The 17480-nt window shown below is 44.2% G+C and overlaps 1 protein-coding gene across 1 annotated transcript in view; it reads right to left on the bottom strand.

Annotated features, from left to right (window-relative positions):
• The window catches only part of LOC119659997 (LIM/homeobox protein Lhx9-like), a 67061-nt gene extending 50063 nt beyond the window's left edge, over positions 1–16998 (bottom strand). The window contains exon 1 of the mRNA XM_038068376.1: positions 16326–16998. The gene's annotated coding sequence lies outside the window, so the exon portion shown is untranslated. The remainder of the gene's footprint in view (positions 1–16325) is intronic.
• Between the last annotated feature and the right edge of the window lie 482 nt (positions 16999–17480).

Here is a 17480-nt window from a genome sequence, read left to right as displayed (position 1 = left end):
ATCCTAACGGTGAATGGAGGCCTTGCGAAGATTACAGGCGTCGGAATGCTCAGACAAATCCCCAATGATTCCGCGCATTCACTGTCAAATTGACGTAGTTTGACGACCTTGGATCTGGCCAAGGCGTATCACCAAATCTCTGTTGCTCCCGAAGATATATCGAAAACGACTATCTCCACACCTTTTGGACTATTCAAGTTCACCAGAATGATTTTTTTAGCTTGTGCAATGTTACGCAGATGTTTCAGAGATTCATCAAATCTGTCCTGCAAAACTTAAATTTCTGTTTCGTTTACATGGATGATGTTTTGGTCGCCTCTTCTTCTGAATCTTAGCATATTGACCATCTCGAGTGCATTCAACGTCCTCTTGAGGCCGGGGTCGTTCTAAACGTTGAAAAAGGCAAACTCCTACAGAAGCAGGTGAAATTTCTCGGCCACATGATTATCCCTGATGGAATTCAAGTAGACCCAGACAAGATTGAAACGAAAAACACCTTTTCCCTGCCAACCACGGTGAAGGATCTGCGAAAGTTCTTGGGCATGTTAAACTTCTATCGTCGTTTCTTGCCCAAGGCTGCTCATCACCAAGTGATCCTCAACGCTTACTATAAGGCTCGCGTGAGATTGCGTACCCTACTGAGGCCGTCCAGGCGTTTGAAACGGCCAAACAACAGTTTGTTGATGCTGCACTACAGGCATTTCTTCGGTCAGATGAAACCTTAGCTGTGTTCGTTGATGCCTCAGATACAGCGATAGGCACCACTCTTCAGGGGGCAGGGGGCAACAGTTGAGCTTCTTTTCAAAACAACTCAACCCAGCTCAACATAAATACAGCGCCCAAGATCGTGAGTTACTCGTCCCATACCTCTCTTCGTTTCTCCCTTCAGTAGTTCAGTGTTCACGGACCACAAACCCCTTACTTTCGCGCCTAAACGAAAGCTCGACAAAGCTCAACTTCGGGAACTGAGCTTCATCGGCCACTTTACTTCCGACATCCAAAAAGTGTCTGGAAAAGACAACGTCGGGCAGGCGATTTGACTCGAATCTCGGAGGTCACGGTCGCTGTCGCCGTCGATTATACGGCAACCGTCGAGGCACAGAAAGGCGACGCAGAGCTTCAGAGCCGGAAGGAAACCTCCAAATACAATTTCAATGAGTTTCCTATCTTCGGCTCAAATTTATACTTACTATGCGAGACCTCATATAAGGGACCTATTTATTCTCGCCGATTTTCGCAAGGAAGTATTTCACGCAGTACACGATCTTACGCACCTAGGCATCACGGTTAGTCACTGGAAAATACTTCTGGCTGATCATGGACAAGGTCGTAAACTCTGGGGCTAGACAGTGCATCGCGTGCCAGAAGTGTAAAATCAGCAAGCACGTAAAAAAGGTCGACCAAGCGCTTCCTTACCATCCACCTCGACATCATTAGCCCTTTGCGAGACTCGCACGGATACAAGTATTGCCTCACAATCATAGGCAGATCTACGCGGTGGCCTGAAGCAATACCTCTGACTGACTGATTCCGCGCTTTGGTTTACCAGTCTTAATCAGCACGGACCAGGGAATGCAGTTTGAATCTACACTTTTTTGGGAGTTAGGCAAGCTCCTTCGTTTGAAACATCACAGGACCACTGCGTACCATCCACAGTCTAATGGGATGCTGGATCGTTGGTAACGGACACTAAAGGTCGCCTTGATTGCTCGAGACGATCCATCGTGGTCGCGGTTCTCGCCTTTCGTCTTCCTCGGTCTTCGACTCACCGCCGAACCTGTGCTAAGTATCAGAACAGGATTAAGCAGTTGCTCCACTCACCATACGAGGACGGGAGCACTCCTTGAAGTTCGATGTTCAGGGTGGGCCCAAATAGGTCTCCGTTTCGAGGCCTTGGCCGAATCGGGGACGCTCCAAACAAGCGCCCCCGAAGCGTCAGGTTCGCCCAGGAATCTCATTGGCTGGATCACGTCTTGGATTCCTCCGCTGAACCCACGCGATTTCATTTGGGGGTGCAGTGATGAAGTGGCACATCGGATGTATGAACGGCTGGCTGCCTTGCTCAAGGTCGGCGCGCAAACTTCCTCTCTCCTTGTTAGAACCGCCGACGCAAGCAGACCTCATGAAATTGCTCCTCACAGACTCGTTTTTTGGACTAACAAGAAATCGCATCCATTATTCGCTTTGCACTTTTGTATCGGAATAGAGGCTTCTAAACACTCTTCTTCACCGTCCGATTGAAGTTTCCGCTGATGTTCGGGACCAATTCCAAAGAGCATGTGTAGAATTTTTGGAAATGAATCCTTTGTATAGACCAGGTACTCCCAGGCTTTTTCTTTCTTCAGCAACTTCGAGAACTCTATCTCAAATCAACGATGAGATTGCATGGTCAGAAGATTCACTTTCTTGTTATTGGTTTGAGTGACCGAAGGGATCCAGCATGAGAAATCCATTTGGAACGTCTCGGCGTGGCTCAGTAAGGCAGGACATCGCGCATTCACCGGATCTAATCCATCCCCAGTGAGACATCCGTAGTTGAAATTCTGGGCACACTAAAGCAGAAACTTTCGGTCGTATGCATTCGGTTGTGACGGTATGGCGAAAATCACTCCAGAAGTGTTCAGAATGCAACATGCGCGAGGAACTATGGGAATTTTTGCAGATCACTCAACGGATCCCAACAGAGCGTCCAGACAGTATAATTTTCGCAACGGAAGTAAACGAGTGCTGGGGTGGAATTTGGTGGTTACTCGCCCATCATACCACTATGCCGGGCGTCAATTTTTCGGATGTTACTGAAGAGGAAGTTCGATAAGCCACAAATAGCTCGAAGACCTGGAGGGGTCAGGGTCTGGTTCTGCAAATACATAAACGCACATTTACAGATTAAAGATCAAAAAAGTAAATTTATAGATCGCACGGCTCAACAAACCGACTAGCCACACCAAATCGCTCCTACGCTTCTGATAAATGATCACTACCAAGATGAAATCGACAGTTCTCATTTTTTAAAAGTTGGCTACTGCACTCAAAGTGATAGATTCGTCGTTAAAAAAATGGAAAAGAGTGGGTCACTACGCCATCAAGTAGATGCGAACTGAGCACCTCCTCCATTTTAAAACAAAATCAAATCCATTGTTTCGCGAAGGGTTTAAAGGTCAACAGGAGCTACAGCGGCAATGACTCCTACAATTCGTACCAGCTACCAACAATAGGCGACTATTCTCTGTGGAAATCCACCTGAGGAATAAAAAGCTCTACTAAGTGGGTTCAAGCAGTGTACTTCAGGATAGACTGACGCGGAATATAGCTCCTTGGTTACACCCAAAGGGAGAAGACCCAAGGTGAACATTAGTACACTGTGAGGACAACAAACAAAAGCACGTCTAAGATCAATAGATTAGACGTTAGGAAGGAGACAGGCCTCAGTGCAGCAGGTATTAAATGGTACTTGCGTTATCTGAAGGAAGCCTGAATCCAGAAGAGGCCCTTAAGAAGGCTTATCGCATCTTTATCGGAGTTGCGAAAGCAGGGGCAGTGGAAATTAGCCTGCAAGAGTGGAATGCTCCCAACCTGAAACCAGGAGGTGAGAAAACCCGGGTAGGCCAGTAGTGAAGGCAGGAATCAGGAAGCCGGCAATTAGCTATGCTAGTGCGATTAAGAGTATTCGACTGGCTATGCGGCCAAAAACGTTTCCCAATCAAAAACTCACTCGTGAAGAGCAGGAAATTATCGAAGGCTTTGTCGTCACGCAGATGTGCAAGGGATGGTATGCAAAGTTGTGTTAACCGGGATACTCTTTCAACCAGGTCACACACCGCTGGATTGCGCAACGGAGGACACTGCGGAGTGACTTAGGACTATAGTTCCTAAACTGCCAGGCTGGGATGGAGCAGAACTGTCGACATGTGCTGGAGATGATATCTCAGGAGCGCACATGGCGATAGTATTTCTTCCGAAAGCGGCAACAATTGAGGCGGAAGATCTCATGGTCGCTCAGAATGAGGATCTCCATATGGGATTATGGAGAGCCTTCAGAAGCAAGGTGGAGGGTAAGCGTAGAATCCTCACGTTCGGGGTAGATGACCGATCCCTGGAGGCAATCAAACGAAGGAATTGCCATATCAATTATTGATTTGGCAACATACCACAGGAAAAAGCCGAGGGAAAACACTTCGGAGGAGACATCGGGTAGAAAACTTACCGAGGTCCTCGAAGGAGTCTCAGAGATCAGAGAGGCGGAAAGGATTGGATCAATCAGAGAAGTAGACCTGCTGCCCAGTGAAGCGAAGAATTTGGACGACCTAGGCCTAGATCTTATCGAGCTTAGGGTAGATAGCAAAGTGCAGCAAAGCGGCATTTCGGAGGAGGAAGGTTATACTCCGGCAACGGAGAAGAGCTCCATACAATAACGTCGCTAGAATGGCGAAGTACTGTGGGAGGAAGGCGTTAACATTTCTATTCGGTTGCAATGCCAAACCCATCACGAAGTCTGGGGAAGTAGCGACAATCGAAGAGGTGAATACCTTCTTGAATTTATTCCTGGCGCTAAATTGGATATATATAACAGAGGGAGCCCTCCAATATTCGTCACCAGCGCTAAACATAACTGTAGGGAATAATTTGATGAAAGCGCTGATTGGAAATTGGAGAATGTCGGATGAGCCCTCTACGTCTGATTACGGAATAATTAGATTCGATATTGAGGGCAACTCTGAAATAAAAAGAATAATAAGGAATCCCAGGAAAACAGATTAGGACGTAACGCATCTGAGCAACAACATAGTCAAAGGGGCAGTGGCATCAGGAAGGAACTGGAACTGGTGGAAGAAAACCTCAACAAATTCGTGGTTGACACATATGAGGTTAGCTTTCCGGCTAACGGCTAAGACAGTTAAGTTATCAAGGAATGAAACCTGGTGGAATAGATACCTAGCCAGAATGAGAACAGAGGTTCTCTTCGTTAGTGCTAACAAGTCTCACTGAACAGACTTGTTAGCACTGATGAAGGGGACAAGTGGTTCCCGAAATATCAGTATCTGCGATTATACATCATTAGCGAATAGAAAAAAGCAAGTTTTAATTATTTCAAATAATTTAATCGCTAGAAACACCGCCAAATTACACTTAGATTTATCTTGAACCAAGAGCAATCTTTCAAAATCTCATGCTAGTTAAAGTTAGCAACGATTCCGGAAGAGTTTCCAAACTATGAAGATCAGAACTGTGCCGCATGGATGAGGGGAGTGCTAACTTTTTATTCCCAACAACCTGTCTCACCTAGGACAAGAATATCCAATCTTTTTTGCAGCGTTGGTGGAACATGTCAAATGTTAGAATATATTACTTCCATCAGATAGTGTTGAAAAGAAAACCTCATGCATAAAACTTAGTTGCACTTCCTCCTACAGATAATCTCTCTATCAACTTTCCGCCTCATTTGGCCTCTCATTCACTACAACTAGTTGAGCAAATTAAACAAATCACTAACTTGAATAAATTCAATTTGAATCAACATTGCCGTCCATTTTGCGGGGCTTTCCTATAAGTGAAATAAACTAATTTGGTCGAGGATTTAAATTACTTATGTCCACGCGACTATTAGCTTTGAATAAAACGCTAATTGCGCGTATGTCGCTTTAATTAATCCAGCAAATGTCTCAATATAGAGCGTCGTCTCACCTCTGCATGGCCATGCCAGGCGATTAGAGGTCCTCAATGTGGTAATAGTCGGAGCATAGGCCGCACTAAGCTACCTTGAAGCACTCTACATGTGCTGTCAGCATTGGATTCATGCGACCATGGCTGCGGCAATCGGCGAGCAGGTGTAAATGGGAACGAAATCGAACCCGTCATGAACTCAGGTGCTTTTAGCGCGGCTCACTTCTAGTGCAAATTAAAAGGGAACTGCGGAAGACTCACAACATGGACCATTGCCGAGAGTCCGGGTTAATCGATTAGTTCTGTTGGCTGAATCAGGGAGTTAATCATTTGCACATTCACGCATTGATAAAGCTGTTGGCCGCGCTCAGCGGTAATAGGGAGCAGGAAGATATATAAGTGGTCATATATTACCTTATCTTCGGGCTCATGAGTCTGAAGGTGGAGTTGTGAGCTAGAAAGCTAAAATCTCAAAAGTTCAGGGAACCCTTATCTTGAAGATAATCGCCGACCAATCCTAGTTTTAGCAGGGACTCAATAGGGTACTTGGTATTTGAAAAACGATTTTCTATCAATTTATAAATGTGAATATAAATCAGTTTGGCGGAGGCAACCTTTTAGAATGAAGGTAAAAAGATTTAAAACTGGTTTTCGAAAAATTAAGACATTTCTGCAACAAGATAGTAACAAAGGTGTTGAAAATATGAGTGTGAATTAGAGTAGATACTTCTTTTTTTGGCAGTACGATCTATTTTATTCCGCATGTGGCATTCCATTTGCTTTGTGTACATTTGCTAGTATGTGGGATTTCCTCATTTTCCCCCGTTTCACTACCACTTAGCTTCCCAATACACTCTTTCCAATTTCCTGATTTCACCCCGCTTCGCTCCCACTTATACAAAAAATAATTGTGTTTATTAGAAGTTTACCCCGGCTGCATATTATTGTATGCAATCCTAAGGTTTTTGTTCCTGGCTGGGGCGAATAGAAATTTGATGTAAATTTTGCTATTTTCATCGCCGAATTGGAAGTTCAAGGTCGGGGTCAACAATAGCGGGGCCCGATGTGAGTCTCCTTTCGGGTTGAGATTGCTTGCCAGAGTAGAATGACATTGACAATTGCGATTTTCGAAGAAAGAAAAGATTTGAAGGAAAAGTAAAGTAGAGAAAAAGGATTTTGACATTTGAAATTGGGCATTTTGGAAGAGTATGTTATCCGTAAACACATATGCAAACGTTCAATAAAATCGCAAAAAAGTTTCAACATCAGATCATTGAAGTGGAACGTATGGCCTACAATGGTAATAGTTGCTTACTTATAATAATTTTATCGTACGACGAACTGGGTTATCATCATCAATGGCGCAGCAACCGATATCTGGTCTAGGCCTGCCTTAATAAGGAACTCCAGACATCCCGGTTTTGGGGCAAGGTCCACCAATTCGATATCCCTTAAAGCTGTCTGGCGTCCTGACCTACGCCATTGTTCCATTTCAGGCAGGGTTTTCTTCGTCTTCTTTTTCTATCATAGATATTGCCCTTATAGACTTCCCGGGCTGGATCATCCTCATCCATACGGATTAAGTCACCCGCCCATCGCAACCTATTGAGCCGGATTTTATCCACAACCGGACGGTCATGGTATCGCTCATAGATTTCGTCGTTATATAGGATATGGAATGGTCCATCCTCATGTAGGAGCCAAAAATTCTTCGTAGAATTCATCCCTCGAACCCGGCCAAGAGTTCGCAATTTTCCTTACTAAAGAACCTAAGAGTCCGAGGAATACATGAGGACTGGGAAAGATCAAAGTCTTGTACAGTAAAAGCTTTGACTCTATGGTGGTCTCACCGAGCAAAACAGTTTTGTAAGCTGAAACAGGCTCGACGTAGCTGTTACCGATTGTGTCTTTCGACCCTGGTAGGAGAAATTTTGAACGGTCTCAAAGTTGTAGTCTTCAATCTTTATTGTTTTCGTTTGACCAGTGCGGTTCGATGTTGTTCATTCTTTGATTTTTGGCATTGACTTTGGCACCATGTACTTCGTCTTTCCTTTATTAATGCACAGTCCAAGATCTCGCGCCGCCTTCTCGATCTGGATGAAGGCCGTTTGTACGTCTGGGGTCGTTCTTTTCGTGATGTCAATATCGTTAGAATTGGTCAGTAGTTGGGTGGACTTGGAGAGGATGGTGCCTCTCCCATGTACCTCATCATAACACATTACTTTTTCCAGAGCCAGTTAAAGATAAGGCATCCCCTTATCTTAGACCGTTGTTGACCTTGAATGGTCTTGAAAGTGATCCTGGTGCTTTTATCTGGCCTCGCACATTGGTCCGGGTTAGCCTAGTCAGTCTTATCAATTTCGTCGGGACACCGAATTCTCTCTCTCGGTGGATTGCACGGACGGTTTTTTCTATGCTTGGTAGTGGCAACATTTGTCAGTCGTCTACAGTTGGCGGGATCTCAAACTCGCCGATGTTCTGGTTCTTGTGCAGTCCATCAAAATATTCGACCCATCGCTCCAGTATGCCCATTCTGTCGTAAATCAGATTTCCTCTTTGTCTCGGCAAGATGAACATTGTGTTCATTCTATTGAATTCTTGGTAAAACTTGCGGGATGTACTTTTAGAGTTCATAGATCTATTGGTTCTCCCAGGCTTCCTTTGTCCGGCTGTCACGTCGCTCCTTCGCTCGCGGAGTTCGTGATAAGTCTCTACGCATGCCCGCGCTCTTTGAGAGTGCAACATTACTTGGTATGCAGTATTTTTCTGTTCCTTGGCTAGCTTCTATACACCGTTGGGCCAGCCGTTCCGACCTTTTCTGCGGCTGCGGCCAAGTATGTTTGTTGCCGTATTTATGATAACGTTCTTCAGGTGATTGTGAAGACCATTTGTTGATGCTTCATCTCCAGGATCTCTGTTGACTACGGTTATTGCGGCATCCATTTCACCCTTATATTTGTTGCGGAGGGCTATGCTGTTCATGGCTTCAGTGTTAACTCTCAACTAGTTATCAGAGGGTATTCTAGATAGTGTTGTTATTGGGGCCGGGAGCACTATGTCAACGAGATAATGATCCGAGTCTGTATTGGCCCCTTATATGTTCTGACATTAGCAGACAGTTAGCATATTAATTAGCGCGGCCATGCATGCATTTCATTTCCAATACAAGCACCTTGGGTTCGTTTTAACAAAATCTGTGATATTGAATAAATGAAGGTCACTAGGATCTTCTTTGATCAGAGATCAAAGGGGCCTGCGTGCTGATGCCAAAATTGTTAGAGGCAACCATGCTGAGACAATTCTGTTCCCAAGACCTAGTTGTGGTTAACTTGCAATACCAGGTTAATGGTAAGAGGAGAAATGTCATAGTTGCCTCTGCTTACCTACCCTATGATTTTTTGTGTCCTCCGCCGACGCAAGACCTAAGCGATCTGGAAGTGTATGGAGAATCAAGTAGCCTTGAACATTTAATGGGTTGTGATGCCAACGCTCAGCATATTTGTTGGGACAGTAAAAAATTCAATCCTAGAGGAGAGAAGCTGTTTGATTTTATCATTTCAGCTGGCCTGATGACCGCGAACGTAGGGGTCGCCCCTATGTTCGTGTTGTCTAAAAGAAGTGAAGTGAATGACCTAATAATCTGCACTTCAAAGTTGTTAAAGTTGATTAAAGACTGGCGGATGTTAGATGAAGTCTCCCTCTCAGATCATCGTTACTTAGAATTTAGTTTGACTATTGCAGGCGAACAGTCTATAATACATAGATGTATCCTAGGAAAATGGATTGGACACAATTCAATGAACTTCTGGGCAATAAAGTGGAGCTGCCTAGGCGACTAAGGACTCCTTTGGCGATAAAAGGTCAATTGGAAGCTTTGCGCAGCACACTTTCAGAGTACTTTGAAGAGGTTTATTCTATTTCCCAAGGCCAAAATGGTAAAAGGTTCTATGGTGGATCCCACAACTGCAAAGACTCAGAAACGTCTGAATCGTGCTTGCAAAAGCAATCCGAATGAAGACTGGATAAATTTCCGGAATTCCCAGCGTGAGTATAAGAGACTCGTAAGACGTTCGAAGTGAGACTCGTTTAGAGCATTCTGTGAAAAACTGGAAGAAGAAGAAAAGGTGACTTCTAGGCTATGCAAAGTCCTTAAAAGGATAAGTCGTCAAGAAAATCGGATGGAGCTTTCATGGATTCCAGAGTTGAATCCATACAAGCTCTCTTGGGAAACCACTATCCGGGAGAACTGGTGTTAGAAGTGGGAGGAAGACAATTGGCAGTTTCTGTAAACCTTTCAACACGAAGACGTTGCAACGTGAATTGGAACACTGTCTGCTATCACGGTGGGAGCTGCTCTACAATCCAACGATGCTGAAGGAAAGCACTTGGCAAAACTTCTAAGAAATATAGTTCGAGGATGTCTTACTCTGTGCAGAAGGTTATGGTAGTCTTCATACCTAAGCCTGGGAAGGGTGGCTGTTCAAATCTAAAGAACTTCAGGCAAATCAGCTTAATATCATTTTCTCTGAAATGTCTAGAGGAACTAGTTGAGTGTCGCATTCGTGAAAAGGCGTTTACCAGCGTGGAAAGTCTTGTGAGTCTTTGCTTTACTCTTTGGTTTCAAAGATAGAAGACGCAATTCTCAAAGGCGAGTATGCGATGGGGAACATTGAAGGGGCTTTTGACTGTGCGCCTCTCCAAAACCTGAGTAATGCCGCCAGAAAGCATGATGTTGATGAAATTTAATAATAAAGTAGAGCTATGCTATGTTAACGCAGAGATTGCTGTGTGCTGAAGTAAGTGTTGATCGCTACCCGACAGCAGAAGCGATGGAAGGCTGCCCGAAAGTGGTATGCTATCTCCATTTCTGTGGAGTATGTTGATCGACTCACTACTATGCGAACTGCAAAATCTGCCAATACACGCTCAAGCTTATGCTGATGACGTGGCTATGCTAGTTGCTGTTCGAAATCTCGGAACGGTGTGTAGAAATGCACAAAGCGCCGTTGATTTCATTGACAGCTGATGCCTCAGGAATCGACTTTCAGTAAATCCAAATAAAACCACGATCGTATTATTTACAAAATGGAGCAAACTGATTGGTCTTTGCCTTCCTGAGATGAGAGGTGCAACCCTTCAGCTCTCCGGAGAAATTAAATATCTGAGAGTTATTCTAGACAAGAAACTTCTTTGGAGGTAAATATGAAACGAGCTATCACAGCTTTTAGGCTATGTGGGCGGACCTTTGCTGGACATGGGGAGTTAGATATCAGGTAGTAATGTGTATATATGTTACTATCATTAGGCCGATGTTCGCTTACGCATCCTTAGTATGGTGGGTTAAGGTGAAACAAAAGAGTTTTCGCTGTAAACTAGCCACTTTGTAAAGAAATGTGTGTTTGGGTTTTACCGGTGCCATGAGCACGACTTACGGCGCCGCTCTAAATGTATTACTCAACCTGCAGTCTTTGGATTTGTTTATTCAGAGAACTGCATTGAAAGCAGGCACAGAGCATTGGAAGAGTTATTGGGAGAACTAAATGCAGTTTTCGCAATGCCTTCTGTTTCACGGATCCTCATACATTTGTTTGGAAGAAGATATGATATGATGGCCTACGCTATCATTCTCGACAAGGGAGCCCGGAGAAGCGATGTTCGAAGGTACTTTGCATAAAATGAACGGCTAGCCTACCTATCATTTTGAGTTTGGTGATATTTCTGGTGACTTTAGAAGGGGGTCATCTTTCCGGTAGACGGGAATAGCGATAGAGAAAGTGAGTCAATTTTATCAGCTTGCATGCGACCCTACAATGCCAACCCGTCATTTTAATCAAACAGAACGCCGGACTACCAGCGTTGGCGGAACGTTGGAAGTTGTAGGAAGAATTCAGAGACCTCTGAGGTAGCCTTAAAATGCCATGCGGAATAGCAAACGGGGTTACTACCGAAAATTTTTCATTGAAGCCAATACTAATCCGTGGGGCATTGCTTGCAAAATTGTAATGAAGAAGATGCATAGGCAAAAGTAACCTAATGTAACTTATCGGAACCTGTTTACCTTTGTTGCAGGAGTCTCTAACAGAACGTTTTCTCGATCCGATAAGAAAGTAGAAGAGATCTGCAACCATATTGCGGAAAACAAGGTTTCAGGATAGGAAGGAATTCCGAAGGAGCTCTCAAGTTGGCTACTAAGACCAGACCTGAGTGATCTAGAGTCACATTTCAATCGTGCATGGTGGAAATTGAAATTGAACTTGCTACCGAAACACCAAAATCGACCAAAGATGCTTTCTTAATATTGCTCCGTCTATCTTTTAGACACTAAGAGGAAGATTTTGGAGAGGGTGATATACAACAGACTGCTCTCATTCACTGAGCTCGTCGCTGATCTATCAGAGCCTCGACGAATACGCTTGGTTCAATAGCACGGGTGGTGGAATCCTTCCTGCTATATGGGCAGAACTATAGAGTACACCACGATTACATCGTTGTGGAAAGTGGTGAGTTCATATCAGCCAATCGCGTTAGGAGTTTGCAACACGTTTGAGACAGCGTTAGGCTAGGGAATTGAAGTTATCCCAGGAATGATAAATAAATCTTTACACACTATCTCTGTCAAAAAAAGGCAAATTCGTTCGAAGTGATTAGAGAGCTTTCAAAGCCGCTGAAAAGGAGCCGCACAGGAGACAGCAATAACGGTGGGAAAATCTCGACAAAGCCACTGGACCCATACATTGATTCGCTATTTTCAAAAGGGAGTCGAGCAAAAACACGAAAAGGAAATTACGACACAGTACAGTTCCTTACGATACAAGGTGATTATGGGAAATATTTATATCGTTTCCAATTGGTCAACTTTTGTGGCTACTCCGAATGTGCGACTAAATGTTCGAGGCTCATGGAGGAGAGAAGGAGGACCACACAACTTTGCTGATATATTGAATCAGAGGCGAATTCGATCCTAATAAACGTCACAATAACCGCGATCCTGAATAAAATCTAGGAAACGTGGTAGTAAGTAATAAAGTAATACTTAACGGTGGTCTTGCGGAAATATGCGCAGAAGAATGAGGATAATTTTAGTTGGTCAGCATCCCACATATCTCTGCAAATTGAGGCAACAATGATTTTCTGAGATTTTTATCTCCATCCATAAAAAGATGGTAGACACATCTCTAGATATACAGGGAGCGGCAGCATAACTTCCTTTCTTAAAATGCGCGCCACTCAGTTAGTTGATGTCATAGCGGAGCGCTAGTGGTCTCGTTCAAGAGAGGATACTGTAAAGTTTTGTCCCGACACGGTTCAGTCGCCATCATGCCTTGGAATAGTGAGGAGCGTGCCTTTGCCGTTGAGGGTTACTTTTCAAACTGCAAGTGCGACAAAAGGAAGAACTGGAGTCCCTCGGCCCTTTAGATCACCTGAGAACATTGAAGCAGTGAGAGCGTCAATGTTGCGATCGCCACGGCGTTCTGCGCGCAAACACGCATCTGCCCTTGGACTATCCGATCGTTCTGTGAGAAAAATTCTTCGTGATGATCTTCATTTTCATCCCTATAAGATGGCGATAGTGCAGGAACTTTCAGAATGTGACTTCAATTCTTGGATGAACGCGTGTGAGCTTCTTCTTGATGTCGTTCCCGAGGGTGCTATTGTTTTTTTTAGCGATGAAGCTCATTTTCATTTGTGTGGGTCGGTTAACAAACAAAACATGCGCTACTGGGCTGACACCAACCCTCGAGAATTGCATCAAAAGCCTTTGCATTCACCCAGAGTCACAGTGTGGTGTGGAATTTCCTCAGCTGGAATTATTGATCCCTGGTTTTTTGAGGAAAATGAGGTTACAGTGACAATGAATTCGGGCCGGTATGTAAACATGCCACAGAATTTTTTTTTCCCACGGCTAGAAAATTTGTATTTGGGGGACACTTGGTTCCAACAAGACGGTGCAACAGCACACATTTTAAGAGCATCGATGGCTGTTTTGAGGGAACACTTTCCAGAGCGCCTTAACTCAATTAGAGGCAATTTGGAATGGCCGGTACGCTCTCCCGATCTGTCCCCTTGTGATTTTTTTCTATGGGGTTTTTTGAAATCCCGTGTTTATGTGAACCGTCCAAGAACCCTACAAGATTTGAAGACCAACATCCAACAAGAAATTGCCAACATAACACCTGGTATGCCAACAAGAGCCATGACAAACGCCAGAAATCGGTTTACGCAATGTATGGAGAATGGGGGACGTCACCTAACAGATTTGATCTTCAAAACAATGTAAATAAAAACTTTAGACATGTGCCTACATTATAAAAAATAAATAAATATTTTCCGATGCATACAATAGTTTTTATTGAGTTTTGAAAAAGGAAGTTATGCTGCCGCACCCTGTACATGGATATTGGAAAAGTGATAAATCCAATACTGACTTTTTTTATATTCTCAACGACGGCATTTAGGCCTTCGTGGCGCACGACAGTCAAGAAAGAGTGTAGGATTCTCGGAAGCCTTGGAAGCAGCTGAAATATAATTGCTGAAACTGGTGCTCTTTAAGCGTAAATGTTGATGATGCGCAATATAGGCGACAACGACAACTATTATACTGACAGAAGGTTCCTCCTAATTCTTCCATAGGGCTATTACACCAGCTAAGTTGTAATGCAAACCAATTGTCGAGGTTTTTAAGGCTTTTATATCTTTGCCTACGGCTTGCCTGGTATGTATAGAAGAGAATAACGCGTATGTAACTGAAATCTCTTCCACTGCAGCTCTAAAGATTATTTGTATTAATGCAGGCAATAGTCAAATCAACATAGAGAGAACTTATCTATAATCTCAGATAAACCTTTGCCAATTTCTCAAAAAACCAAGAGCGAACATAGTGGTTCACACAGTCATGAATAGCTTGAGGAATTGGCCCCGATTCGGCGATCCAGCTGTCATCTGCCAGTGGGTAAACTTTCCTTTGTGCAAACTTCATCAACTTTAAAAACCGTCTTAGATATTGATAAGCACTGGGCCATCACCAGTGGGGTAAGTGCGTGAGTCCCGGGAATCCGAAATCATCCCCAATGGAGGGGTAATGGTGTGCTTGCTGCCGCGAAGATAATGGTTTAAATTATTTTGAAATGCATTGCCATTATGGAGCAGCATTCAGTGTTTAGTTCCCCACCCCATCTGCTCCTATCGGTTTCGAAGAGACTTTGAGTGAGAATTAGTAAGTAACATCAGAATGACAGAATGATGGTAAGATGTCACATGCTGCATCGAGTTAAAATCTCAGAGGAATTTGAAGTCCAAAGGACATCGGTATTTTTTTTTCGTTTCTATCGGTGATGTTCTCTATGGTCCCTTGTGCGGAGACTACCATTTTTCCTCGAGTATCTCAACTATGCTGACGGCATCTTCTTGCTCTGCCATCGAACAATGGATCACGGCTTTGGATTTGTGAATGGAGGCGGCTGCCTTGGTGTTTCTTGTTCACTCCTCAGTGGAGTATGAATTCACATCTCTTTTCTTGTGTTTCCCCCCTCCATTTTTCAGTAGAACTGTGCTTCAGTGTCATTGTCACAACAGTGAGATAAACACATATTTGCATTAATGGTCTTAAAATCGAAGAGGTCGAACAGTTTGAAAATCTAGAAAATGCTATTTCTGTCGACGGCGAGACTGTTCCGTGTCAGTGTCTTCTCTGGAAGCCTATGTGATGGTAGTATATGGAAAACTTCAATTCAAGCCTGCGTTATGTCATCGGGTTATTTTTGCTTAAGACAATAACGAATGAACTTCGCTGGCGTAAAGGCCAGATACCCATGGACGCGTTGAAGAGAAGGCAGAAATGGCAGTCGATCGGTCATATAGTTCGAAAGGGCGACAACCTATTTGTTGGTTATGCCATGAAGTGAAGCTGACCATCCCTGAATTTTCGCTGAGTGGATTGTCCTGCAACTACACACAACATAGAATTGTGGAGAAGGGTGCAAGCTTCTCAGAAAATCGTAGGAGGAGTTGAAACTCCATACCAGGAACCCACAGCGATGGGGCGTGGATGGTGATGATTTATTATGATCTACTTAAGGGTTTATGGCAACTATGTATATTGTGCCTTATAATTTATTTACTATCCTTATCTTATTCGGGCGATTAAAAGATGCATACTATATACGCGTACATTTTGCATATGCCTTCCACTGCCTGAGAGCCTTCTTCTTCAGCTATATCTGGTTGTACCAGCAGAGCTCACAAAGTAAATGATAAATCAAGGAGAGACCATATTGAGAAGGGTAGGGGGGATGTCCTTCCAGGAATATTTTCCTTTCAACATGTATAGCCTGGTTCAAGGAGATCAGGCTCTTACACGACCTTTTGAAGTTCAAAGAGTGAAGAGTGAAAGTGAAGATTTAAGAATGGGATTTATGTGGGATAAACTACAACACTTTCCGTGGAAGGACTTTATTCCAATTAATTCATTGCAACTTGTCGTCAAACATATTTCTTTGTGAATATTCCATTATTCCAAAAGGGCTCAGCTGTATTGTGACTAAGGAACTCAACTCATAATCTATTCCCTAGTATCTAAAGGCTCGTTGAGCGTCACCTTTCCTAGACTATGCAGTTCTTGCTAGAGGAAAACATTCTTCAAAGGAGACAAGTCAAAAGGCACTCACCATTTAATTCACTTTGTCTTCACTTTCTCCTGTCTCCGACTTCAGGGTCTTCAAAGCGGGTGGCCCACTCCGAATTCGAGCGGCATCAACGACACTTAATGACCGACGCGAGATAACACTTCTCCCGTATCCTCACTATCGCAATTAATTACGTCCCGTACCTACACAGGCTCATTAGTACTATTGCAAAAACACATATCAACAACGAACACGGCACTCATTGCACACACAGTTGCACAAACTCCTTTTGGGGATTCTCCTGATGCCGGTGATGAATCGGGAGCAGGTCGTGTTCCGGTTAACGGGAAATTAAAGGTGTGCTTTGCGTGCTTGAGGGTGGTAGGCACATTTAATCGCGCGCCCAACGTGTGATAAGCGCGAAAAGTGCGTGTAAATTTTGCGGAACTGTTAAGGATGCACTCGTGCGTGCACTCGGATCGCTTGCACGTCTCGTGTTAGTTGTACAGAAGCAGGAACAACGCACTTAGGTGAATCAAGCTTGCAGGCATCTCGTCAACATTGCCCGGGAGTGTGACCGTGGAAGCAGCTCTTTAACGCGGACTACGCGAAAAACCTGCATCAGGACCAAATCGCGCACGGACTCTATACGGAAACGCTCATAAGCGGAAGCCGCGATTGAATTCACATTAGGCAGCGGTTGCAGTATCGCTCACGTCCCTAAAACCTCATATTCCGAATGCCTGTCGGAAGCGGAGAAATTCGAAATCCCTTTTGTAATACAACCGACCACGAAATCACGACGGAAGGGAAACTCGGATTGTGCGCCCCAGTCCGACTGAGAAGGGATGGGGTGTCCTTACCGCTATGATTTGTCAGCGAGCACAATGGTTTGCCGTTGCCTCGCCCTTTCGTCCTTTTCCATCCCTTTAGGCGGTGCCATTAAATATTGACGATATTCCTGTTCTGCGAGGCTCTCGTATCTGTGGTGGTGTACCGACTTTACTTGTTCACGCAGCATCCGTAACGCACCCATCCCCCACATGCCAGCCCCACCTGTTTGACGACTTGTGGGCGGGTTGGCTGATCCCCGCATTTTCGGGGTTGCGTGGGAAGGCATTCCTTCCTCTTGTTCTCGATTCTTTCCCCGAATTCCAAATAAGTTGGAATTTAAAAGATTTGGCTACAGAAGTTGTA

Source organism: Hermetia illucens, chromosome 1, assembly GCF_905115235.1.
Source record: "Hermetia illucens chromosome 1, iHerIll2.2.curated.20191125, whole genome shotgun sequence".
Classification (NCBI taxonomy): domain Eukaryota; kingdom Metazoa; phylum Arthropoda; class Insecta; order Diptera; family Stratiomyidae; genus Hermetia; species Hermetia illucens.
This window is presented reverse-complemented; position numbering and strand designations above follow the sequence as displayed.